General features: G+C 35.0%; 1 protein-coding gene across 1 annotated transcript in view; it reads left to right on the top strand.

The window, feature by feature from the left end:
- PDE7B (phosphodiesterase 7B) overlaps nucleotides 1-26289 on the top strand; it is a 279990-nt gene that overhangs the window by 34801 nt on the left and 218900 nt on the right. The window lies entirely within an intron of this gene.

Raw genomic sequence — 26289 nt, 5'->3', positions numbered from 1 at the left:
CATATTATCTCTGACCCAATTGTAAGATTCCAATGAGCTCTGCAGAGTTAACCTGTCTAAAGGGCTTGTATGACAAACATTTAACTTTCCACCCAGTTATGTTGAAATGTACAGTACACTTTGAACTTGTCATTTAAATTGAAAATAAAACATTTGGACACACTACTATAAGATGGATCTCACTAAATATGAGAACATGTTTACCCAGGTGGGTTCAATCATAATTTCTACTCTGTGAAATAAGATTTCAATCTAGCTGGCAAAACTAAAAGTAGATTTTAGAGGTTTTTTTAAAAAAAATTTCTCAGAAAAAGAATCGTAGTTCAATTTTAAATATTGGATAATTTGATTTAATGCCTATTTGAGATAGGATTACAAAATAAAATTTTATTAATGAATACTCATTAAAATATGTGCAGACAGTCAAATCAGATAAAGCAGACAAATCCTCTTTGTTCAATAAAGATGATCATGTGATGATATAAAAGTAAAGGCATCAGATAAACTTTTTGTTTTGTTTTGTTTTTTGAGATTTAGGCTCTTAATTGACAATAACATAAAGTTTGCCCCTCAGCTTTTAGAAGGGACACATGCAGTAAAAAATTTCATGTCATCCAGAAAAAAAGCAATAAATGATTAGCAATCCATTAATAATGATAACGAGCAGTTAAAGCTAAGAATTTCATGTCCAAAGTTAATGCTGTTTAATCAACCCCTGGAAAATAAAATCACATTCACTTTTAACACACAAGATGAAGTCACTGCCAAATGTGAGACACATGATAATCTGGAACAGGGAGAGGAAGATCTGGTTGTAGACTAGAAAGAGACCTGGTATCCTATGACCTTTCTCGAATAGCTGCCAACATTGCTGGACCCATCGGTAATGCAGTTACACTAGTACGGCCATTCTTGACCCAGAAAGTTCTTTATTCAATGTACTTTAAGTTCAATGCTGGTCTGCCTGTAAGAGTTTTAACACAGATCAGAATTCAGTGTGGTTGTAGGCTCCTCTAGGGCTGTTATGGGCAAGGAGAGTTTGGGAATATTGGCTAAAAAGTACACTCATTGCAACCAGGAATGAAAATAAGGCATTATGAAAAAAACTTAAAGCATTAGGACCAGGCAGAGCTTTCTACTTCTAAATAAAGTCTTCTATTGCATACTGAAGAGGCTTGCTAAGCTGTTAGCTTTAGTGTTCTTAGAGGAGCCAAGGGAAATAGGTAGATAGTAAAAAGAATACAAGGGGTATTTTGGCAAAGAAAACATAGCCTTGTGTTTTGTACTTCCACTTCAAATACTCCCTTCAACTAACACTTGTTCCATCACCTTCCCTCCCTTACCCCACGGTCTCCTGAGTCTGACCAAGTGCTCCTTCTTCTTCAGGTGTACCCCTCTTCTTATTTCCTGTGAAATAGACAACTTGAGAATGTCTCACTCTTTCCACACGTCTTTCTCTGCATCTGATATAATTCTATGTGACTAGCTTCAAAACTTACAGAACTACTTGCAAGTTTAACTGTTGAACAAATAGAGGACAATTTCTAGAGAGTTCAGGCCTAGAACGTACCAAGTGATAGATATGTGAGAAAGTGGTGAGGATGGCTCATTCTCTTTGCATTGGTAGATACACAATTGGGTGAAGAGCACAAGTAGCCAGGTAGATTAGAGCTGGAGGCAGAGCTAACATATATGAGCCTTGGTTCACACGAACATGTTTATACAGGAATAGGTGGACCCAGTTCCCCGGGTCACTGCTAGAAAAGCCTCCCTGGGGGCCCAAGATAACTACTCTAAGCCACTATTCCCTGGGATTGACCCAACCAATACCATTCTAAACACTTTTTTAGCCCTTGAAACTTTAGCCCTCACAGCATAGCCTTAATCTCTTCTTGTGCACTGGTTCTTATCTGACCAAGTCAATCTTTTGCTTTAACGTCTTCAGTTATAATCATTGCTACCATGTATTGGATATTAGTTATAATCATTGCTACTATGTATTGGAACTTAAAGTATATGCCTGGTGATGTGTCAGATGTTTTACATGTAACTACAATAATCCTTGCAACGTATCTACTATGATTGTTGCTACTATAAAGTACATATTGCTCTCTTCATTTTGCAGATGAAGGAAAGGAGACACAGAGAGATGTACGAATTTGCCTAAGAGTGACAAAATGCTAATATAGTTGAGAATCAAAACGAACTAAGTCTGGCTCCAAAGTCGATGCTCATTGCACCAGAGCTAATACCATTGAACACTTCCTAAACATGTTTTCCAAAGCCCCCATGATTCTGCTGCTGCCTGTATTCCAGCTCCCTCTCTGGCCCTTCCTGCCTTCTGTTTACTACTACAGCAATAAATAGATAAATACTAGTAATATCCACCACTCCCTCCTCATTAGAGTGCATTCATGCTCATTCCTCTGCTCTGTTCTCCATCCAGCTTAGCACTCCTCAGCTTTCTAGATATGACTTCCTTCAAGAGGGACTCTGTGGTAGCTCCCTCATATACACAGCAGCCTAAGCCCATCCCCCTCACACAGTTGCAATCATATTCTGTCATGATAATTGTTTTAGGTGTGTTCCCGCCTATGCAGTGAGCCTCACGAAGTAAGAAAAGTGTATTTCTCACCTTTACATCTCCCAGCACAATGCATGGCACAGGCAGAAAAAGTGCTTATTGAATGAAACTTAATTGAAACTGTAGAACTGCTCTCCCTTTGAGGCATGAGTGCACGTGTGTGTGTGTGTGTGTGTGTGTGTGTGTGTGTGTGTGGATAGAGAGAGAGAGAAAGTAGTTTCTAATATTCCCGATTTGATTTTATGTTTTGTAAGAGTAGGGACAATATCTTCTACTTTTGTTATTGTTCTCTCTCAAAACCCCTTGCCTGCTAAAGACAACAGAATGAATGACCTTATTTTCATGTCAGTGTCAAATAGATCCATGAAGGTGAATTCAAAAGAGAATGGCAATGAGGAGGACAGGTGGCAAATGAAAAAGTGAACATTTACTTAGTGTGCAGATCTCACGAACTTGCTAATGGTTGTAGGATTCTAACAAAATTAAACGACATAAAGCTAGGCAATTAAGAATAAATATTGAACTGAGACAACATAAAGGGAAAAGAGAAGTGACACTTGAAGTGCACTACTTACTTCAATTTGGGCACTTAATTTAGCAATGCTTCCTGGCAACTAAAACAAAATCAGAAACCATTCAGGACGGGCTTATCAGTATTCATTTCCCTACAAACAATAGAAAACCTGGCTCACAGTGGTTTAAACATAGAGAGTTTATTCTTCTCACGGAGGTCTGAAGTGCCTGCCAGGCTTGATTCAATAGCTGAATTGTGTCAGGACCAGCATCTTTGCAAGACTCTTGGTCTTTTCCTCAGGCTCATCACCCATGATGTTGCAGGATTTCTGCTGTTGTTCCAGACACCACATCCAAGTTTAAGGCATAAGGAAGGGTGGGAGACTTAACACACCGTGTCTGTTGCTTATATCAAAGAAAACGAAAGCCTTTACAGACTCTTTCTTACGTTTTATTGATTGGAACTTTGTCAAACTATCACTTCTAGGTAGAAGAGATTTTTAAAATCATATGTCCTACTATGACAGGTTGCATTGCTACCCAGATCAAAACTGGCACTCTGTTTACAAGAAAGAAAAAAGGCATATTTACTGAATGGGCAACTCACATTGGTTGCAGATCACAGTTTTTATTGTTTGCCAATAAATATCATAGAAATTCTAGGAGAAATTTATCACATACTTTAATAATTATTTGATGAATTAATAAACACATTTTTGGTCCCCTATCTGAACTCTTTGGGGAAAAAAAACTTTATTTTTCTACTTATAAAAGTAACTGAAAATTTTTGAAAATAAATAAAATTATAAAATATAATAATGATCTCTAATCACAGCCTCCAGTGATAGAGTATTTTATTTAAAATGCTATTTTCCTAATCTTAAAAAATGCATTATATATATTACTGTAAAATACTTAGAAATCACTCTGCACATAGCATATAATTAATATCTCTCACAATTTTACCATCCATAAAACATAGACCAATTTGGCCATTTTGATGAGTGAGAGAACAATTTTTTCACAAATTGAATCAGAGGATTTTTAGAGAAAAAGAGAACTTAGCCATATAAACTGATTAAAAAGTCCTATAAAATATCATTCATAGTGGCCAGAATTTTGTGTACAAAATTTATTTAATTGATATTTTATTATTGGACATTTAGGTTATTTCATTATAAAGACCAAAGATTAATATTATCGTAAATATATTAGGAGTAAATTATTATTATTTCCTAGGGAAAAAATTCTACAAGTAAAACTCTTCTGACAAATGTTATAAACATTTTCAAGATTTTTGATACATATCATCAAATTACACCAGAAGAGTTCTACAATTTACAGCTCACCAGTAGTAAAGTAAATAAGAATGTCATTTTCCCTGTACCTTTGCCAACATCATGCATATGTATGTGTGTGTGTATAATCTGCCTTGCATTAAAATCTACCTTGCAATTGAATATGTTAAAAACTGATATTTAATAGTCTGCTGTTATTAGTTTTGCTTTGATACATTTGTATGAGTAAACATATTTTAAAATGGCTTATTAGAATGTGTGTGTCTTTTTGTCCATGTTTCGTATTTATAACTCTTGCCCATTTTCCACTGGGATATTTATATTTTGTATTGATTTATAAAAGCTCTTTCTGCATTATAAATAATCATTCTTATTTATGAAATAAGAATAGTCTAATGAGCAAGAATATATCTACTATATTCATTTTCGGACTTTTAATTTTGTTTATAGTAACATTTGAATCCTTCCTCCGTCTTTTTAAATAGAGGCTTTCTGCAAATTTTTAAAGAAATATCCATGGGTAGACTATTTTTGAAACCATTGCACGTAGGACCAAGTCCTTGTGTTGTTTTCATATATGTCTGTGGATGACAACTCTGGATCTCTAATTCTTTGTTAACTTCCTTTTCTTTTCAAAACTCTGGTTATTTCCTCACATGACTTCTGGAATTTAATGTTGCATACAATTCTTTGTTAATATCCTTTTAAACCTTCAATTCTAGCTGTTTCCTTATTCGACTTTGTGAATTAAATTTGTCCACAAGCTGTCTAACGTTAATCTAAGATTGTTTCTTTGTAGCTAACTTTTCCATCATATATCTTGGATTTTACAAAAACGTTTTCTTTATCTTTTAATAAGGGGAAACCTCTGTCAGGTAGTTTGTTAGCATAAATGCTTCTCTTCGTTATTTTTTAAATTTAACTTTTTAGAGCATAGTGATTAGGCTCAATCTGAGTATATAAATCTTTTTAGCACAAAAACATTTCTTTAGCTATGTCTTCATCGTTGCTCCTTTTTATTTCTTCTTTAGGGATATTAGTAAAATTTAGGTTGGATGTTTAGTATATTATCCTCCATATCTATTAAATTTGCAATCTCTGTTCCCACCTATCTTTGGTTTGTTGGTTTGTTTGTTTGTTTTAGCTACATTCTTAAAGAGTTTCCTATGATTTTCCTGTCTCTGATTCAGTTTTCTACAGTGTTAATTCTGATCTTTATTCTTTCCAATGAGAATTCAGATATTTCTGTTGCACTTACAGTGTCCTTTCAATTCTACCCTATTTCTCCCAGTTATCTTTAATTCAAAGATTGTTGTCTTTAGTTTTCATCTTGATTTTTTTTTCACCTTTTCTGTCTCCTCATATTTTTCTACTCCTATTTCCTGGAAGGCATGTCTACTTGCTACCTCTTTTAGGAACCAAATTCTTAAATATTTTCTTTTAGCTATAACAATAATTATTTTTTTGTGTATCTTTAGGATAATTTCATTATTCTGTAATTATTTTTCATAATCCTCATCTATAAAATAACCTTTCATACTCAATATTTCCAGTTGGATAGGATATTTGATTGACCTTGGGCCTTCTCACAGGAATTTCAGTGTTGATGATAGTGGCAGATTCTCTTAGTGCCATTTCCAGTATTTAGGTAGCATTCATCTGGAGAACTTATATTAGATTGATGCAGTAGTATCTTCTATTCTTAATATCTAGTTCTTTGACACCATGAATCTGAATGCCCTTGGCCCTTATAAAAACCTTATCAAGACTTTTTCCCAAAGTTTTTGATTCTTCAGTCCATACAGCACCAATGGCTAGATTGGGGGAAAATAAGACCTTGGACCTTCACTTACAGGATAGAAATTTGATTCACTTACAGGATAGAAATTTGACAACCACAGATATTTATCAAAGAAACGAAAGTAGCAACCACTGCTAGGGTCTTCAAACCAGACAGCTATAGAGGAGATGACACACTTCCAATGAAGAATGTGTCTCTTTAGAAAGTAGCAGAATCAGGCAAAGCATAAATTGGAAAACTCTATTCATACAGAGCTTCTTCTATGGGCTTAAATTTAATGGGTAACCATCCATACTCAGAAGTAAAATAAATCTATATCTTCTGCTATGTATGTGAGATAAATGATTACTGAAATTAACTATGGTTTACATAAGACTTTTTATTGGGTGGGGAAAATAGTAATTATATATTTTAATTAAGTGATTCTTTAAAGTTTGAATTTGAAAATGTTTTAAATAACTGAAAATTTATAGCCTGGCTCATAGTAGATTTTCAAAAAATATTTTTCAATAAACGTATGAATGAGTAGAGATCATATCTTTGGAAGAATAAAACTGAGTGGCGTGGGGAGCTAAGGTGGAGTTGGGGCTACTCTCTTCTTCTCGTCCACAAAAGGTAACCTCTCTAAGAGAAGAGAAATAGGGTATATGGAACTGAGAAGGCCCCAGGTGGTAGGCCCAAGCTATAAATTGATACTCGGCCGAGTACCAAGGGAACAGCTATAACCAGCAGCATTGTACAAGCCTCTAATTTTCTCCATAATCTAGTCAGTTCTAACAGACCATATTCAGTTTATTTTATTTCAGCTATTGTAAACTTCTGCAGTACACAAAGCCCCAAATTTTCAAGGACAGTCACTTAAGTGCTTGAGATTTATATAATGAGAGACAAGTGTGGAGAAGCATTGATTATTACACATCCAATTGTCATGAAATGGATAAGGAACTAGAAAGCATAATGTCTGGGTTCTAATCCCATCTTGGATCCTGTCTGACTTTGGAACGTTTCTGAATCTCTCTGAGTTTCAATTTCCATATCTAAAAAATGGAGGAATTGAACAAGACCATCTCTAAAGACACTTTGGCTGTAATATCCTGCAGTTCCCTTTTCAGATAGGACACCATTCCCTTTACTAGACACTAAGAAGTTTTATTCTGCAAATGTGGCCCTCAGAGCCCTACAAGGCTGTTTAGAGGTAAACAGGAAAATTGCTTATAATGCTCCTCTCCCTACTGTAGTTTGAAATTTAAAGGGTGCGTTTTTTTTCAACATGTTCAGTTTTCAAAAGACATGCTTGAGGAACTCAGCCAATTTCTGCCCACACAACTTCCAAGTGACGTCAATGGGAGCAGAGCACACAGATCTCTAGGCAAGTTTTGGCTCATTATGTGAGGGTTTTTTTCTCCTTTTTTTTTAAAGAACAACTGCAAAAATGATTTCTCTCAACTCAAATTACACAATTTGTTCTTCTTTATGCCCTGAGTCAGCAATAGACATAATGTGGAAAATAAAGCAAGGTCTCCACTTTACACATCAAGTAAAATAGAACAGTTGTGTGAAACACAAAATTTTTAAAATTCTAGACCACTCTCTAAGCAATATTTCTTTTGCCATGGCCTTCTCCTATTTTCGGCAGAGATGGTTGATAAATAATCATCAGATGGAAAACTGAAAAAACATACCTAGTTATTCTTACTTGTCCCTAGATTTGATCTCAAATCTTGTTATCAATGTTGTATATTTTGGAGTTAAGCCTTAACCCTCAGAAATATTTTAAAGTAATCTCCAGACAGGAAAATATGATTTGTACTTTGTCTTCAGCTTAGCTTTACATGATAAAGTCAAATCAATCTGTTAATTGTATTCTACCTAATATAAATATGACTAAAGAAGAACAATGGTTAATAGGCATGTAGCTCTTAATATATGATAGACATAGCCTGGCTCAATCCTCATAGCAACCTTATAAGGTTAGCGGTGTTATTCTCTTGGTTTTACTGATTAGGAAAAAGGATCAGAGATGTTACGTAATTTGCCCAAAGTCACACAGCTAAGCAAGTGGTATCTGGATACCAAACCAGGAGATCTGGCTTCAGAATCTAACCACTATGGCTATCCAGACAATAGTTTATTTTTCCATTCAGAACCATCTGATGGTACCTATTCTAGGTTCTGTGTGTAATCAGTAATAGGCAATGCGGATTTAATGACATACGAACAAAGTGAAGAGATAGGAAAGAAATTCGAATTTCTTTTGTATCTACACACTGGACCAGACACTGTACTTAACAACTCACATCTATTTAATCTTTGCAAAAGCTTTTTGAGCAAATCTATATCGATGACATTTTATTGATAAAGAAACTGAGTTTTAGGGAGGCTGTCGCTCACCAAAGATCACACAGCTGGTAAGGGCTTGAATTCTAATCCAAGTCCATGTGTCTCCACCACCTGCATTTTCTTTACTAGAACATGGTTTATCCGGCCTCCATGAACACGCATAAACGAAATACAGTTTAGTGTCTTGACTAGAACATAGAGCATGCAGATGTGCCCCAAATTCTGGGGACGCTCTTAGAGTTTTTCTAGAGGTGATGATGACCAAAGGGAATTTCTAGATTTGAGAACTTCTCTTATTATTACTGTGCTATAGTCTGCATAACCCAAACAGTGTTGGGGAAATTGGTATTCGAGTCTAGGTCCAAAGAGGTCCATGGACAAATTGGAACATAACTTTGACTAATAATGCATATTTGACCTAAAATAGCATCAAAATATTAAATTTCTTTTTATGTTTTATGTATAAACTCTGATATTTTTAGAGGAATTAGTAGAAAATTTTTGAATAAAGATGCAGAGTTTTTCATGAGTATGTGTGGAAATGAAAATTGGTATCCTGTATATAATGTCCTAAAAGGACGATTATATAAATAGTAAAAAAGAAATATAATAGAAATATTTAAGAAAGTACTTTAAGTTTTTTAAAATGAAAATGTAATATAAATTGAAAGTTATTTTATTATGCCCTTCTTTATTTGAGTAGAACACTTCTCTTCAAAAATATTACCAATTAAATGAGACAGTTTGGATTTAGATTGTCCTCCTTTCAGAATTTGTTCACATCACACCAAATGTCTTATTTATATTTAAATACCACAGGGAATGGGCAAGAAATTGTATGTTTAAACTGGACTTTTTCAAGTCTTTTAAGGCCAGAATATTTGCTTTGCCAAAGACCAAATTATTGCAAAGTGGAGCAAGCACCTGATCTTGTGGTGAATCAGAATAAGTAAATATCTCCACCTGGAAATGGAAACGAACGCTCTCAAGACCCCAGAGTACCATCCATTAGCCTGGTGACAGCTCTTTGCTTGTTGGTGGCTCAGCTTGATTATACATATTAAGACTGTGGATCTCATGGTGAATCTCTCTCCCAAACACATAGTCCACCTCATTTATGTACTTGCTCTTACAAATTTCAGCACCTTCCAAGCCACCACAAGTTCTTGAAAATCCAAAACACTTACAGACAACGGGTCACCTCGGTCCATACTTTCTCTGTTTAAACGGACATTCCAGTAAGCTATAATACTTCTAACCAACTTTCATTCAAAAAGGTCTCAATAAACTTTCTTTCCAACCATGTCATGGTCTTCTAATGATACCATATTAGCTGCATTATAATATTACATCAAATACTATAATGTAAAGTAACTTAGACGTGTGTAGGGATATGACTTTTAATCACACTATAAACACAATGTTAATGCATTTTTAAACTTTTCTGTCCTTTCTGGGAAGAGATCTGTGTATAGACCAAAGATGGAAGACTAGCCATTCCTATCTATCTTGCATGAGTAACATAAGACACGACTCATTGCTGTTCATTGACCCCACAGAGTTAATTTATCTTCTGTGAATGCAAAATTTATTTGCTCTTTGTAAATCTGGGTTACGGAACTTTTCGCTTCCTGAAAGTCACATTCAGGGTTACTCAGTTCACGAGCATATAACTTGTGTAGTTGCAAAGTGCTCCATGCTCAGAAAGGCCCATGCTCATTTAATGCTCTATTGTTATCATCTTGAAATCCTTAATCCTTGAAGCCCCTTAATAAACACGGGGCTTTGCAACTTTTTTTTTTTTTAACCACTGGGATGTGCAAATTAGGTAGCCAGTCCTGGTCACTTTGTAATGTTAATATATTAACAAACTTAAAAAGTTGATTTAAAGTATAAAAACTAAAATGAAAAATTGACCAAAGTGCCATTAACATATTTGAGGGTTTTCTCCAAGTAATATGCTCCATTATGTAAATACACCTGAATTTCTTTTTCTGTAAAATAATCCTATTTTTTAAAATGATCTAATTCTCTAACGTGTTATGTAGTACATGCACCTATGTATATATACAGTCTTTGGGCAATGAATACTTCTTTTTAGTAGTTGATAAATAAACTGAGCAGGAAGGAATGAGAAAAGAAAAAGACCAAAATCTTTTTAAGTAGTTGTGACCGAACAGTTAAAACATTCAGCACTGTTGCCTTTCCCTATACTCATTACATTGCCTCATTCTCTTTCAGAAAATTCATAATCCTCTCTTGTTTATTTTTTGATTATTGTTGTTTATAAAAATATTGCAGATGTGCAAAATGTCACCAAAGTTGAGATTGCACATGGCCAAACAAACAGCTTGGAAAGCTGAGGCCTGGATGTCTTTATAACTATAAGTGAGCACAACCGGTCTTACCATGTTTCTCTTTCTTTGTGTGGGTGCAAGGGCGTGGGGAGTGGGCCTTCATGACGCTAAATGCACTATGCAAACGCCAGCATGAATCCCAGGCCTTTTGGGGAACAGAAAGGACTGATTGTGTGGCGAGCAGCTGGAATGCACGCCGGTCACTTTTTGGAGTGGTGTTAGCAGGCTTCATTTTGCTGGATTGTTCGAGGAGCGGCAGAGCAAGGACAGAAGGCAGAGCTCCTTCTCGGGACTTCGGTGGCCCTGTAGTTTTCCTCCTCTTCTCTGTTCAAAGTATAAAGTGGAATCCCATACATCCAGAATTCTTCAACCCTCTTTTCTCAATTGGTTGCTGTTGTTGCAAAAGTGTAACCCTCCCTGTCAGGCTGCTTGGAAGTAGACCGTTCAGAAAGTGTGCCCTGAATGACGTGAGTTAGGGAACCCAGCAGAAGCGGCCTTTGCTGGAAACTCAGAGGACACTTGTCTATGGACAAGTCCTGAGTGGGACAGTAAAAAGCTTGTAACAAGTAGTATTTTATAGAACCTGTATAGAACGGGCAGAGAAAAGCCAGAATTTTTTTCAAGATATCTTAAAGTTTGTCAAAATTTTCAAAATTCTTTACAAAACAGTAACCAAAATCTTTATCTATTGGAATATTTACAGATCTATTGGCTACAACTTTACAAAGATGGGCAAACCCCAAACTCTGCTTTCGTCCTGATATTTGATATTTAGCCATCACTTGGCCAGTCTGGGTTTCAGTTTTCTGATCATTCATCATGCTGTACCCACACCAAAACTTACAGCTCCTGCCCACTCAGTATCATCTACTAAGAATACACATTATATATAAAACCTTATAGGCGGAAGAGGTTACCAATGTCTTCTCTATTTTGCTATTTTTGTTGGATTTTACTCTTCAACTTAAAAGAGAGTTGAAGTTCTGGATTATGCATGATTTCTCTGCAAGCATATACTGGAATAAATGGTATGAACTTACACCATGTCCTCACATAGTGAATCACACAAATATTTTCAGTAGCATGAATACTTACAATCCTTATTTTGACTTAGATTTAAATGAAACTTTCTTTTAAATCCTCTAGGCTTTTCCCAGGATGTCATTTTGGAAATGTGATTAATGAGATTTCACTTGAGCCTATACACATTTTTAACGTCCATGAACCCATTAAATTGATTCCTAATTACTCACCCCACCGATTCTTCCCATCTCATGAAAGCCCTAGAATGACTTAGTAACATAAGAGGAAAATAACTGATGTAGCCTCATACTCGGTGAACTGCAAACTCTGTCTCCCTGCACCAGGAAACCTCTGTTGAAATTTCTTCTCAGTTCTAATTTACCTTCTGCCCACAGGTTTCTGCTGCTTTCTGTAAGATTCTTGTAGGCCCTCCCTACATATGCACGATTTAGGAGGCAGTCAATAATTCAAGAGGAATTTTGCAGAGATTTTAAGATTCCTCCCACATGACCTTTTCTTCTTTAATTCTCCTCTATTAACCAGGTCATATTGCGATCTTACACTCTGACCTGTTTTCTAAAGCCACTAAAAGTGTGCCTTTCCTCTTGAGCCCTTTTCCCTGGCATCCCAAAGAAATATGGAGCTCACCTTTCTTTCAAGGGTCATCTTCCTTCCATTTTCTGTTTGCTTTGATTGCTGTGCAGTGCCTTCAGTCAGCTGTTTGTTTATATTTTATCTAGTTGTTATCAGAAGGAGGGTTTGCCCAGTACAAGCTACTCTGCCATGCTCAGGCTGGAACTTGTGAATTACTATAATTAATAAGAGAGCATTAACAATATTCTGGCCAAAAGTTAAATATACACAATCAACTCATTTCTTTATACCTGGAAAGAGAAGTTAGACAATGTAATTTTAATTTAATTTACATTTACAATTTCATAGAAGAATATAAAGCACCTAACAATCCTACAAAAGATGTGCAAAACTTTTATACGGAAAATTATAAAAATTATTGAATAAACATTTTTGGAAGATTCTCACTATTACCTTTATAAAGACATATGTATCATGTTCTCAGATAGAAAGACTCAATATGAGAAAAATATTAATCTTCCATAGGGGGAAAAAGGATAAAAGACTGAAAAGGCATGTCACAACAAAGGAAATAGAAAATGTCCCATAAACATTTGAAAAGATGCTTGATCTCACTGGAAATCCAAGGCATGCAAAATGAAGTTCCTAGAAGATATTATTTTGTACTTACCAAGTTGGCAAAAAATTGAAAAATAAGATGATATCAAGTATTACGGAGAAATAAGAAGGCCCATCAACTGCTTATAGAAATGTAAATTGGTCCAACTTCCTTAGAAAATATTGTCATCATCTACTTCACACACCATCAATTTTTCTCCTAGATAAAATTTACCTGGAGAAATTTTTACATGTCTATGTGTAAAAATATTCATAAGCCTATTATTAATAATAGTAAACACAAAACCTGAAAACAACTCAAATGTCTATCAATAGCAGAAAGAATAAATACATTGTAACATTAGACTACCACACCACAGTAAAAAAATGATTAAAATACCGCATCTATCAACATTGTAGAAACTTGAAAATATAAGTTTGAAAGAAGGAAGCACAATTATCCAGTTTGTTCCCATTTGCATAAAATTTAAAACCAGGTAACATGAGATAACATATTATTTGTGTATTGGAGTGTATCCATATAGATGGGTCTGATGAGGAAAAAAGGAAGAGAATTATACCATAAATTTCATAATGACTGTTTTCTCTGGATGCATAAAAGGGGATATGAGTATGGAAAGGAACAAAAGGGCTCTCAAAAGTGTAATAATGTGATGTTCTCTTTCCCATCATAATGATGGGTACATGGGTGCTCTAGTTTCATTTTTTTAAATTATGCATAAATATACATGCTTCTCTGGGTATATTTCACAATACTGTATATTATTTATATATGTTTATTTTATCTATCTAGTTATTTTAAACTGCTCTCTGGAGTTGCTATGTAAGATGAAGTGTCTGGGCAACAGGGACCTGGTGATTGGGTGGGGTACAGAGCCCAGGGATGGTGGGGACAAGAGTACAAAGTGCAGCATCTAAAGGTCAACACCTACTGAATTAGGGTCCTCAACGAACATGCAGATGTGATCTTAGGAGTGTTCTAAGCTGAATATCCCAAACTAAGTACTACATCACTTAGATATTGCACAAGCTACTGGTTATCTTGTAGTAACATCCTCGATTGCTTACGTAAGCTAGAGCACATTCCTGTTGCTTGCAACCTACATCCCTGGATTGGTGTGTTGCCTTTGAGATGTCTGTGGGAAGGTGAAGATGTTCAATATGGCCATTAGAAATATGAGTTTGAGATTGAGGAATGATGCCTGAACTTGATGCATAGAAATTACCAACATACGGTCAAACTGGAATTAAAGATGAATTCACCAATGAGGGTATGAAGCAAAAATCCTCAAAAAAGACCCCCTACGATTTCCATCAGAAGGGATCCAGCTTCTCATTTGCCATTACCTTATGCTGAGATGATGTTGGGGCAATGTTGACATCCATAGGCCCCATTCCTCCATAAACCAAGATTACAGTCACTGATTTAGAAACATAGATACCATCTATAGATACACCTGAATACTTACTAACTGGATTTTTAAACTTTCTTTAATTAATGACTTCCACACAGCCAAAGATATTATTTTATGATATGAAGATAATTTCTCTAAGAGTGATTCTATACTCTTAAAACATATCAGAGCATTAGTCTTTATAATTAACCTACATTCTGGTGTCAGAGCATGACCAAGGAAGAGTTAAAAAATAGGTTATTAACTAACAGGTTATTATATAATTATGTAATAATAATTATATAGTTGACAACACAAAATTCTACCTGTATATATAAATCTTTCATGGGAGGAAAAATATTTGAAATGTTAGAATAAAAGGAAAAAGTGAAAACAGTTGACTATGAAAAAGGATTCAGTAATTACAGTGAACATCTCATTAAACACTATTTGCAAGAAGGCTGGAGAGCACTAATTAAGTCATAAGCTGTCCCTATGAGTAATTAACTGTGGCAAGAAAATTCTAGGTGGTCCATTAAATCTCCATACCCACAGCTGTTCAGGGAAAAATATAAGCAAACCTAACCTATGCCCTGATTTTGTGTGGGTGGTAAATTTTCTCCAGCGGCTGATTGGATGACCTTGTCCACCATAGGTCATATATATATATAAAGTTGACATTTTTTAAAAAGTAAAATATTTCACGAATACTTTTATATCAATTATATGTTGAAATGATAAATTTTAGACTACTACAAATATTTAGCTACTAGAAATTTTAAAATTTCATATGCGGTTTGCATTTGTAATTTGTATAATATTTATGTTGGCTGGCACTGGTACAAGTGGCCCAATGGATTTGTGGGCCAAAAGCACACCTGGGAATATTTTTGAAAAGACGTCAGGAGACCCTAGAGCTATAGAGTTTCTTAGCCAGAAGAGACTTTATAAAGTGAATGATATAAAAGTGTTTATATATTCCCAGCATAGCCCCGCTTTCCACCATACACTTACTCACATTTTCAAGTTTCCATGCATCTAAAATTGTGTTTGGTATAAATGAAGAGCTGTTGTAAAAGAGTTTGACATCACCGGAAGGATCTCTATCTAGTATTTCTAAATGTTCTATTAACATGTAATTGAGGAGTTAGAGAAAGAATATAAATGAGAAAAAAAAAAAAATAACTGAGAGAATAAGCATGAGAGATCATTGACAAAGATTAGAAGGGAAAGTAGAAGGGCATTCTGGAAAAGAAAAATAAAATGAGCGAAAGCTGAAAGAAACAAATAATCATGAATCTCTAGGACAATAGTGACAAACATACTATTGATAACAGTAATTAATAGCTTAAAATTGCTTTTAGTTTGCAAAGATCTCTTCTCAGGCATTGTTTTATTTTATCATCATAGAGCTCTATTCTTATCATTCTCGTTTTACGGATAAGGAATTAAAGCCTAAATTTAAGAAACTTGCTCAAGATCACAGTTAATTGTAGGTGGGGCTAGAACTTGGGGGACCGATGGTCCAATTTGCCCAGGACTGGAGTTTCCCAGCACACGGGACCTTCTATGCTAGAAAGAATGTCCTCGGCAAACCTGAGCTGCTTGGTCACCTTACACTTGAATACACATCTTAAGACTCTAAATCTTTCTATTTGCATTAGTTATAATGACAAACAATTATTGAATAATTTATATGTTCCAGGAACTATATAATAAGGACTTACATAATTATCTTTTGAATCCGAAAAACCAGCCCATGAGTTGACTTTCCATATAGATCAGGTAAAAAAAAAAAACAAACTGAAGTCTCTCAGTTCATTGATAACTTACCCACAGTCACACACTTGGTAAGTGTCTGTATTCAAACTCAGGCCAGCGCAGTCCAGGGCCCCCGCTGCTACCCACTATGCAAGCTGCCCAGCCCTGAGCTGCCATCTCACACACACACTCAGGATCGTTGTCCCTGTTGGGCCTTCTGCCCCACTCATTTACTTTTGTCATGTTACTATGAAAATATAACTTAACTAGAATCTATAGGTTTTATCTCCAGCATCCACTTTCTACTGTAGCCACTTTACTGCGTAAAACATTCCTCATGGCTTGCACCTTGGCAATCTCCAATTGAAATAACTTCTCTTACTCAAAGCCTACATGTAAGTGTCTTAATTCAAGAAGAGTTCTTATAAAGTAAACAAATAAACAAAAAAAAAGTTTTGGGGCGGGAGTGGGGAGAGAGGGGAGGTAGACGAGGTAAAAGGGGTCAAATATGTGGCGACAGAAAGAAATCTAACTATGGGAGGCGAACACACAGTGTGAATATATATATATATATGCCTTACTGTTAAAGTGTAAGTAATAATAATAATAATAATAATAATAATAATAATAAATAAAGCTATATCTAAGTTAAAAAAATTTTTCCTTTCTCATTTGACACATACCATCTAGGGCTGTCAAACAACTTGTCCTGAAAATTATAAGCAATCATATATGCTCTAGTAAAATCCTACTTTTTTGTTATCATTTCTGATATAGTTTGCTTTTTAAAAAAAATTCCTTGAAACAATACACATTTACATATAACTTAACTTCTTGGCACCATTTAAGGCATGAAAACAGATATGCAAGTTTACTTCATGATCTTATTCTCATTATGTGAATAACAAGCTTGTCAGTTTCCTACAACTGTAAATCCCTCTAAGGCAATGACCTTGTCACTTTCTTTTCTCTGTAACCCACTCATTTATTGGCCTAGTGACTAACATAAAGAAGGTTTTCTAGAAATGTAGAATCCAGTGGAATGTAGTGTTAGTCAAAGATCTTACTGCCCCAGGGCTGAGGCCAGAGGGTTCATCTGGTTCTCTTATTATCTATGGCTTTAAGCCATATTGCTTCTTCTCATACCTCAGCTTTCCATAGATGCATGTTTTAAGCAGTATTGGTATATAGTCGCCACTTCAAAAGGAAGAACTGGTGTTGGCTATTAAATTATTTAGCTTTCTATCAAGATATAATTCACATACCCTAAAATTCAGTCTTTTGAAATCATTGAATTTTGAAAAATGTGTACAACTGCCTATAGAACACAATCAGAATATAGAACATTTCCATCCCTCCAAAAAAATTCCCCGTGCTCCTTTGTGGTCTATCTCATTCTGCACCCTGAGCCCCTGGTCCTAGCCATCTGCTTTCTGTCCCTATAGATCTGCCTCTCTGAGACAAGGAACCATGCAGCAGGTAGCCTTCTGGACTGGCTTCTTTCACTTTGTATAATGTTTTTAAGATTCATCCCTCTTGTCACATACATCAGCATTTGCTCCTTTTTGTTACTGATTGTTATTCTAATGTATGGATATATAGAAATTTAACTGTCTATTCCCCAGTTTGCGGACATTTGGGATGTTGTCTTTTCTGAATAAAGCTGCTATAAACAGTCTATAGATCTTGGTGTGGATGTATGTTTTCATATCTCTTGGATAAATACCTAAGAATTGTTATAGGGTATGTATATGATTACCTTTATAATAAACTTCCAAACTGTTTTCCAAAGTCATTATAACGAGTTGCATTCCTGTAAGCATTATATGAGAGGTCCAGGTGCTCCACATCCTTGCCAATACTTGGTATTATCAGTCTTTTCAATTTTATCCATTCTTGTAGGTACATCTAGTAGGTGTATCTCACTGTGGCTTTAATTTGCATTTCCTGGTAAATACAACTAATTGATCTCTTATGTGGGTATAATTTGTATATAGGATATTGATCATATGTGTTAGAGTTGGGGGAGTTTTGACAAATGCATGCACCTTACGTAACTCACACCAGTTCAATGTATAGACCATTGCCAGTCCCTCCACATATGCCCCTTTCCAGTCAATCTCCTCCCACCACGAACAACCACTGTTGTGATTTTTTTCCACCATACATTACTTTTGCCTGTTGTGGAACTTCATATATATGGTATGATACAGAATGTACTTTGTGGGGGATGGGGCTGGCTGGCTGGCTTCTTTCACCTAGCCTGATGTGTTTTGGAAGTGGTCTAAGTTGCAGCATCTATCTGTTGTGCAATTCCTTTTATTGCTGAGTAGTGTTCCGCTGTATGGATAAACCACAGTCTATCCAGTCTCCTGTAGGTAGACATTTTAGTTGTTCCCAGTTTTTTCTACTATGTGTAAAGTTCCTATAAATATTTTTGTTTATGTATTTTTGTGAAGACACATTTTTATTTCTTTCGAGTAAATAGCTAGGAGTAATTGCCGGGTCATAATGTAGGTATGTGATTACCTTCATAAGAAGTTGCCAACTTGTTTTCCAAAGTGGCTTTCTCACTTTGCATTTCCACTCACAAAATACGAGTTCCAGTTGTTTCACATCCTTGCCAAATTTTCTGTTTGTTTTTAAGTTTAGCCATTCCAGTAGGTGTGTGGTGATATCTCATTGTGATATCTCACTGTGTGATACCGCATTTCCCTGATGAATAATCATGTGCTTATCCCCATTTGTATATCTTCCTTTGTGAAATGCCTGCTCAAGTCTTTTGCCCTTTTGTGTTGGGTAATCTGTTTATTACTGAACTGTAGTCATTTGATTGAGTTGTAGTTTTTTATATATTTTGCACACAGTTCTTTTTTCAGGTATATGTTTCTGTAGTTTGGGAGGAGTGTAAAATATAGTATTGTATATTACATATATAATATCTTCATGATGTACTTATAATACATTTTAATGAGTATATTTTATGCAATACAAATATATGTTTGATGAGCAAATGCTTTAATTTGATGAAGTCTAATTTATCAAAAATGTTTTTATCGTTAATTCTTTCTGTAGTCTATAGAAGAAATCTTTGCCTACCCCAAAGATGCAGAAACTGTAGCTTTCATGTTTACATTCAGGTCTAAAGTACATAACTTATTTTCTTTGTGTGTTTGAAGTATAGTAGTACTACACTATCATGATTATTGCAGCTTTATAACAAATTTTAAAATCAAGTAATCCTCCAACATTGTTCTTTTTCAAGATTGTTTTGGCTCTTCTAGGTTTTTGCATTTTCATATACATTTTAAAATTAACTTATAAATTTTCACAAAAGTCTGCAGGGATATTTTTAATTTTTTTGTGTGTGCTTCAATTTTTTGTTTTTATTTTTCATTTTTCAATGGCACTTATTTTTCCTCCGACGATTGTCAAATCTGTTGTTAAGCTTCACCTAGTGAATTTTTAATTTAGTATATTGTGTTTTTTAGTTTTAAGCATTTCGTTTGGTTGTCTTTTACAGTTTTCAGTTTTCCACTGAGATTTGTCATCTGTTTACTCATTATGTTGATCTTTTTCCTTTGAATCCTTAAACATGATAATAGCTATTTTCTTTTCTTTTTTTACATGGTAAACTATTATGCTGCAGAGACTAAGCCCTGGGCTCCTAATGGCTTCTGCTGAGCAGGCTACTGAAAATAGATTGTCTCCTCTTTCTAGAAACAATTTTGGCCCTTGCATTCAAAAAGCTTACTGTTTACTTAAGTGGATAAAACCAGTGTACCAAGATGGAAAGTTTATTGTGTGAACTACCTCTTCAAAGCCAGAACCTTCAAGGTTAAGTAAGATTTAGGTGTACAAAAGAAGTAGTGTCGGGGTATTAGCTTGTCTGCTAATTCCAACATCTTTGTCATTTCAGATCATCCTCTATTGACTATATTTTCTAGTTGTAGGTTAAATTTTTCTATTCCTTTGCCCATCTAGTAAAACTTTTTAGTATGCTGGATATCGTGAATCCTAACTTGTCGAGAATCTGTTTTTTGTCATCTTCCTTTAAAAATTACTGAATTTTGTTCTTGTAGGAAGTTAATTCATGTATGAATCAGCTGGCTCTTTCAAGGCTTATTATTAAGATTTGTTAGGGCAGGTTTTGTGTAGTCTTCACTTTAGGACTAGAGTGGCCTTCTTTCTAAAGTGTGGCGATTTTCATATCTCAATTGCATGCTCAGAGGCTTCTGTACTCTAGCCGGTCAGAACTCCAGTGACAGCCAGCTCTATGCCCCCTGACTTCTTCATTCCACTTCCAGCTTCCCAGTAGCTTCGTTCTGCTATACCTCCTAGAGACTTGCCCTGGAAATGAACAGGTTAGAATTTGGCTAAAGTTTTAAAGGGAACTTTACACAGCTTTCTGTAGTTTCTTCTCTATGCAGTTCTCTTTTCTCTAGGTGCTTGCTCCAAAATTCTAGCCAATCCAACTCCCTTAAACTTGAGCATCTGCCTTGTCAGCTAAGCAAGACCTTGTGCACTGCTTTGGCTCCACCTCTCTGTGCCCAGGCAGAGATCTGGGCTAATCAGGGAGCTCTTATCATGTGATTCCTCTCTCTCAGAGACCATGGTTCTATGCTAACTGTCTTCCAATATCCGAAAGCATTTGCTTCAAATATTTTGCTATTTTTCATTTGTTTATGGTTGGATGAGCTCGTTATTACCAGTTACTTCATCGTGGTTGGGAATGGACTACCCATGCCATTTTTTATGAAGATGAAAAAAAGAAAAGGTATATTAAGCCTTAAGCCTCAGACAATTTCTTCATCTTTCACATTTGGTATCATCTCTGAAACCAGAATTCTAATTTTGTTTCTTTACTGCTACTAATATATGTGCTGCTAGAAAGCAGAGTAAAAGCATCTGCAAAGGACAACATATGTCCTGCGAAAGTATTATGTTCCTAAGATGCGATTCTATGTTAGATTGTATTTTATAGGAAAACTTTGAATAATATTTGAAATTTCAATTTTATTTAAAACAAATTTACTTTTTTTGAAAATCATATAAATCATAAAACACTATGATTTATAGAGATGTGTATGATTTATAGAGATGCCACAAAAATGTTTGTTTAAGGTAGGAATACAATATCTATGGCATTTAAGGCATTCTGTTTTTGCTTGAGCAGAGAGTAAGTACAGATTCCTATAGTGTTTGAAGTATTGCATCTAACACTTTATAATGAATGAAATATTTCTAATCAGATTATTTCTATAAGTCCACTGGTATGTTTTAACATGGGTATTGTTTTGCACTGTATTCATTTCCTCTTTGGCCTTATGGGAACTTTTTAAAGCTAACTGCCTTGTGTACTAATTTAAAATACTCCTCAAATTATTATTCCTAATAGAGAGAAATATGAAAGCATCAGGATATCATAACACTTTTTCAGGTCAACTGCGTATGGGAGTCATTCTCCAGTGTTCAGTTTGTGGAAAGAATCACAAATAAAAATAAAAGAACTTCTCAGAATAAAAGAACTCCTCTGGCTATATAATATGAGAGGATAACAATCCAAGCCAATCTTTCCACTTGTGCTACCGAATGCCTCCTTTTTCGAAAGTCTCTTACTTCAGTTTCAATCTAAAATTAAGGACAACAGATAAGCAATGCTTTGTTCATTTTGACCTAACAATGAGCCTTTTAGGATGCTCACCTAAAGATCCAGTTTTCCAGATGTTACCTCTGTAACTCTCTGGCTTATTATGACTTCCTGAATCTTACTGAGAAAAAAATCAAAGGTACACCCACATAATAAGATGTTATTAAAACTTATGTAATTTTTTCACTTAAGTATCTCGTCCTTGCTGTGAATGGCCCCCTATAACAGCTTACGGATTTATTTTTCTTAACATAACAGTAGCACACCCCTGCTGTGATTGCATAAGCTCCATTAGAGTATTTGGGTTGTGTCTATTACTTAGGCGGTCTTTAGGCAAACACAATATATTTTGTCTTTCCTAATATTTCGATATGTACTTTACAGTGGGACATAACTCCACACATAAAGACCCAATTTAAATTCAGACTCTGCCACTTAATAGCTAACTGACCTTGAATAAACTATTTAACCTTTCTGTGACTCGCATTATATGTTAAATGGTTATTAGGATAGTATTTGCTTCATAAGAGGGTTGTGAAAATTAAAGGAGTTAATACAGATCAGAATAGTGTCTGGCACACTGTAAGCTCTTAGCAAAACTTACCTGCTGTTATCGTCATCATGATTATTATTACTGTTTACAGAGCTCCTTAGAATTAGTTTACTTAGTCTTCACAACAAATCTTTTAGCAAATATTGTTATCCTCATTTTATAAGGAAACCAAACTTGGGTATGAGTCTTCTAACTCTAAAAGGCTGTATTTTTGTCTCAGTTTTCCTAGATAACATTAAGACATTCAGACTTTTTTAATGTCGATGGTGAGCCTTTGCTAACTTTAGCTTGGTCATCTGCTTAAATTAAATAATAATTTCATAAGGATATTTTTAGAGTCATCCAAAAATTTTCTTGACAAAAGAAAGTTCAAAATTATGATGTATTTCTACTAATAGAAAATGTGACTATAACTGTTTAGTCTCCTAATATTGTTTATAATTAGAATATAGAACTGTTTATTATAATAGATGAGAAACAGGTTAAAGGTATAGTACCTTGGCTGGCACACAGCATGTCAATTCCCCTCCATGCTTGTTTTCCCTTCTAAATAAATATGCCCTAAATTTGTGATCTCTTAATTTTTTAAAAAGTTATATCTTTGGTCCTAATTTTCAACTCCCAGGTACACATGATCTCCTCTACCGATGTGGACAATTTGCTTTTCAAACCATTTGTAACTTGACCTCCTGAAGGTCTAGACTTTCTCTGGGACGATTTGTGTGTGTTATCCATACAATAGGCTCCTTAAACTTCTGTCCATTTTCCTAACAATGCTCCATTGGTCTAACAATGTTTCAGAAGGAGATTCACCTAAATATAAGTTATGATAGTTTATTTATCACCCCATGAAAAAATAAACACAACAAATGAAGTTCTCTGGAATCCTTTTAAGGACTGATTTAGACTGAGTCTGTGATTTAGGTTACTTTCCACTTCTTTTAAGAGCTAAATACAACCTAGTAAAGGAAAGGTCTTTGAAGTGAGAGCTGGTTGACCATTTCCTGCAAAAGTGTCCAATCCAGTTGAAAATGTCTTGGAAATGTCTCCAGCTTCATCAGCAAGTGCTGAGGGATGATGTCACTGTGGGATTTCTACCGAACTTTATGTTCTGATAAACAATGTGGTACTGGTAGTTGCCACTGGTGAATTCTTTTTCTCTTGGGAGGAGCCAGCAGAGTTTCCTATTCATTTTCAGTCTTTGTTTAAGCAGCAACAGAGGGTAAGACAGAACGAGTTTGGGAGTGGTCAAATGCCAAGGAGGACCACCTATTAAAATTTGTGGACCACACTTTGGTTAGTTCCACTCCTCTTTGAGTACAACATAAGTAAATAAATGAAGTTTCTTGGAAAATAAGCTATTTCTAGCTAACCACCATTTGTCTCCTATTTCAATCTCCATCCTAACACCCTGTGTTAGAATCCAGACGGCAAAGGTTATCTTGGAATTAATTCTTTTCTTAGATGAATAGATGTATTCAGGAGGCTGGTAGGGTGACATAGTGGTGGTGAAAGCTCCTCCAGCAGCAACAATAGCAATGAAAGAACCCAACAGGCAGTTTTGCAAGCTTTACCCTTGAATGAAAGCCAAGAGAACATATTGCTTGTCACCAAACTAAGAATAAAAATAATGCTAACATTTTTAAAGAAATGAGCATACACACAAAAAAATTCCCTGCTTATTAAGCTGTTTGCTTTATGATATGTTCCCTTACCTTAAAATTTTCATAGCAGAATGCATTCCATCATCTGGGCACTCTGAGGGTTTTTATTTTTATTTTTTCAGGAAAAACTACTTAAGTAATTGTTGTTTGTAGAAAGAGATTCACACTTTTCTTCAAGAATCAAGACTATATGCTAATAAAAATAAATAAATAAAATATAGCTCACAATTTTATTCTAATGCCTTCAGAAAATGTTAAACTAAGTTCCAAAGCCATACTTAATTGTACATTGTAAGGTTTTCGGAATTGGAGGAATATTATTGAACCCAAAATAACAACAACCAGAGTCTCTTTCTAACCTGTTCTCTATAGCTCTTTCTGCTATGAAAATTTAAAAAGCTTGAAATCTGTCTTATATTTCCATCCCAACCTCTAATTTCAATATTCATCGCCTCTCCTACCCTTTCTAAAAGCATCTCCAAAATAATGAAAAATAAAATTTACTGAGTCAGACTGAGAATAGCTAGTTTACAGCTTTCTCCATCCTACCTTTCAACATCCATGAAATGAGCATTAGCATTAGGACTTAATTTTTAAGAGTTCTTTGTACTATAAGGTAAATCTTGAATCTAACTTTTTACCCACTAACATTGTTCATTCTATGTCTACTTCCATTTTCTCTTCTGCAGCCTTTCACTCTCAAGCTCTCTCAAATTAAAAGTCTTTATTTCCTCATATACAACTCTGGAGAACATAAGAGAAAACATAAGCCCAAAGTGGTGTTTTTTATGAGTCAATAAGAATAAGATGCTCCTGTGTCCCAAACGGCTTTGGAACCAGGGATTCATTTTGAATTGCAAGTTTCAATAGTGAAACTCTATACCTTTCTTGGCCCTTACAAAACCAGGTCACAGCTGCCTGGCTTCCTAATTTGGTTTGATATACTGTGAATTCCCAAGGGGATAAGTCACTCTCTTATTCATATGTAAGTACAAGAACCATTCCAAAACAAAAATCAGTCAGAGTTCATCTATGATTTTAAACACCCTCTACCACCCCACTATGCAGATAGTTGAGCTTTGACTCTCAGTAATTATTTATCCTATTGGAGAGGAAGTGTATTATATTTTACACCTTTTTAGATATATGACTTTATTACTGCGAGTATTCACTAAGATAATATTCCCAGGGGATTTCTTTTTCTTCTTTAGGAATGTTTCACAGCGGATGGATATCTATTATAAAACACTGAATGTGAAACCAATCACATAGAGAGAAAATGAAAGTAGGAAAAATTAATTACAAAATATCTTAACAGAGTCTTATGTCGTCTATGAAACAGCACTATTATATATTTCTCTCGTCACCTACTAAGCTCATAAGGACATCGTAAATCATCTTGCTTTATAAGATTTGAGGAGGAGAAAAAAATCTTCCCTATTGGTCATCAAATTAAGATGTGGTATGATTTTACACGTTGTTCCATCTCAGAATCTGGCTGCATTCAATCTCTGGTTTCCCAGAGTCAACCACTTCAGGGTGTTTGGGTCTTTGCCAGTGGTTGTGACACAGATGCTTTTAATAAAAGGATGCAACCATCCTCTGGAAAAGCTCTTTGCTTTACTGCAAATTTTAAGAGATATCAATCCTGTTTTATTAGTGTTTATTTAAAAAAGAGAAAAAAGAAAAGAAACTAAAATAGCCAGCTTGGTCTATGTAGTCTTCTTTGTGTTCCTTCTTTTATTGAACAAAAAGAACATTCCTCCTGAAAAAGGTTCATGCAATTCCCCAACTGTATATTGAGTGTCTACTATGTACCAAACTCTGCACTAGGCATGCTAGACTCTACGAAAACACATAACCTCTGTTGGAGGAGCTACACAGATGCAATAATACTTTATAAAAACTGAATCAAGTAATCAAAAGTAATCTATGAGATGCATGGAAATATTTGTGTAATATATTTGGTAGACTATTTAAAAGTATATAAAATCGAGGCTAGATGACTTTATTAAAGTTGAAATAACTTAATATGTAATAAGCAATGCGAAAGTAATGGAACATTCAATAATGGTATAGTAAAAACTGACTATGTAGGAAAAATAGTAATTTATACCAACCTCAAACAGAACACCAAAA

This window comes from Pteropus medius, unplaced genomic scaffold (genome assembly GCF_902729225.1).
Source record: "Pteropus medius unplaced genomic scaffold, Ma_sr-lr_union100, whole genome shotgun sequence".
Lineage (NCBI taxonomy): Eukaryota > Metazoa > Chordata > Mammalia > Chiroptera > Pteropodidae > Pteropus > Pteropus medius.
Note: the sequence above shows the minus strand (reverse complement) of the source record. Positions and strands in the feature narration are given on the sequence as shown.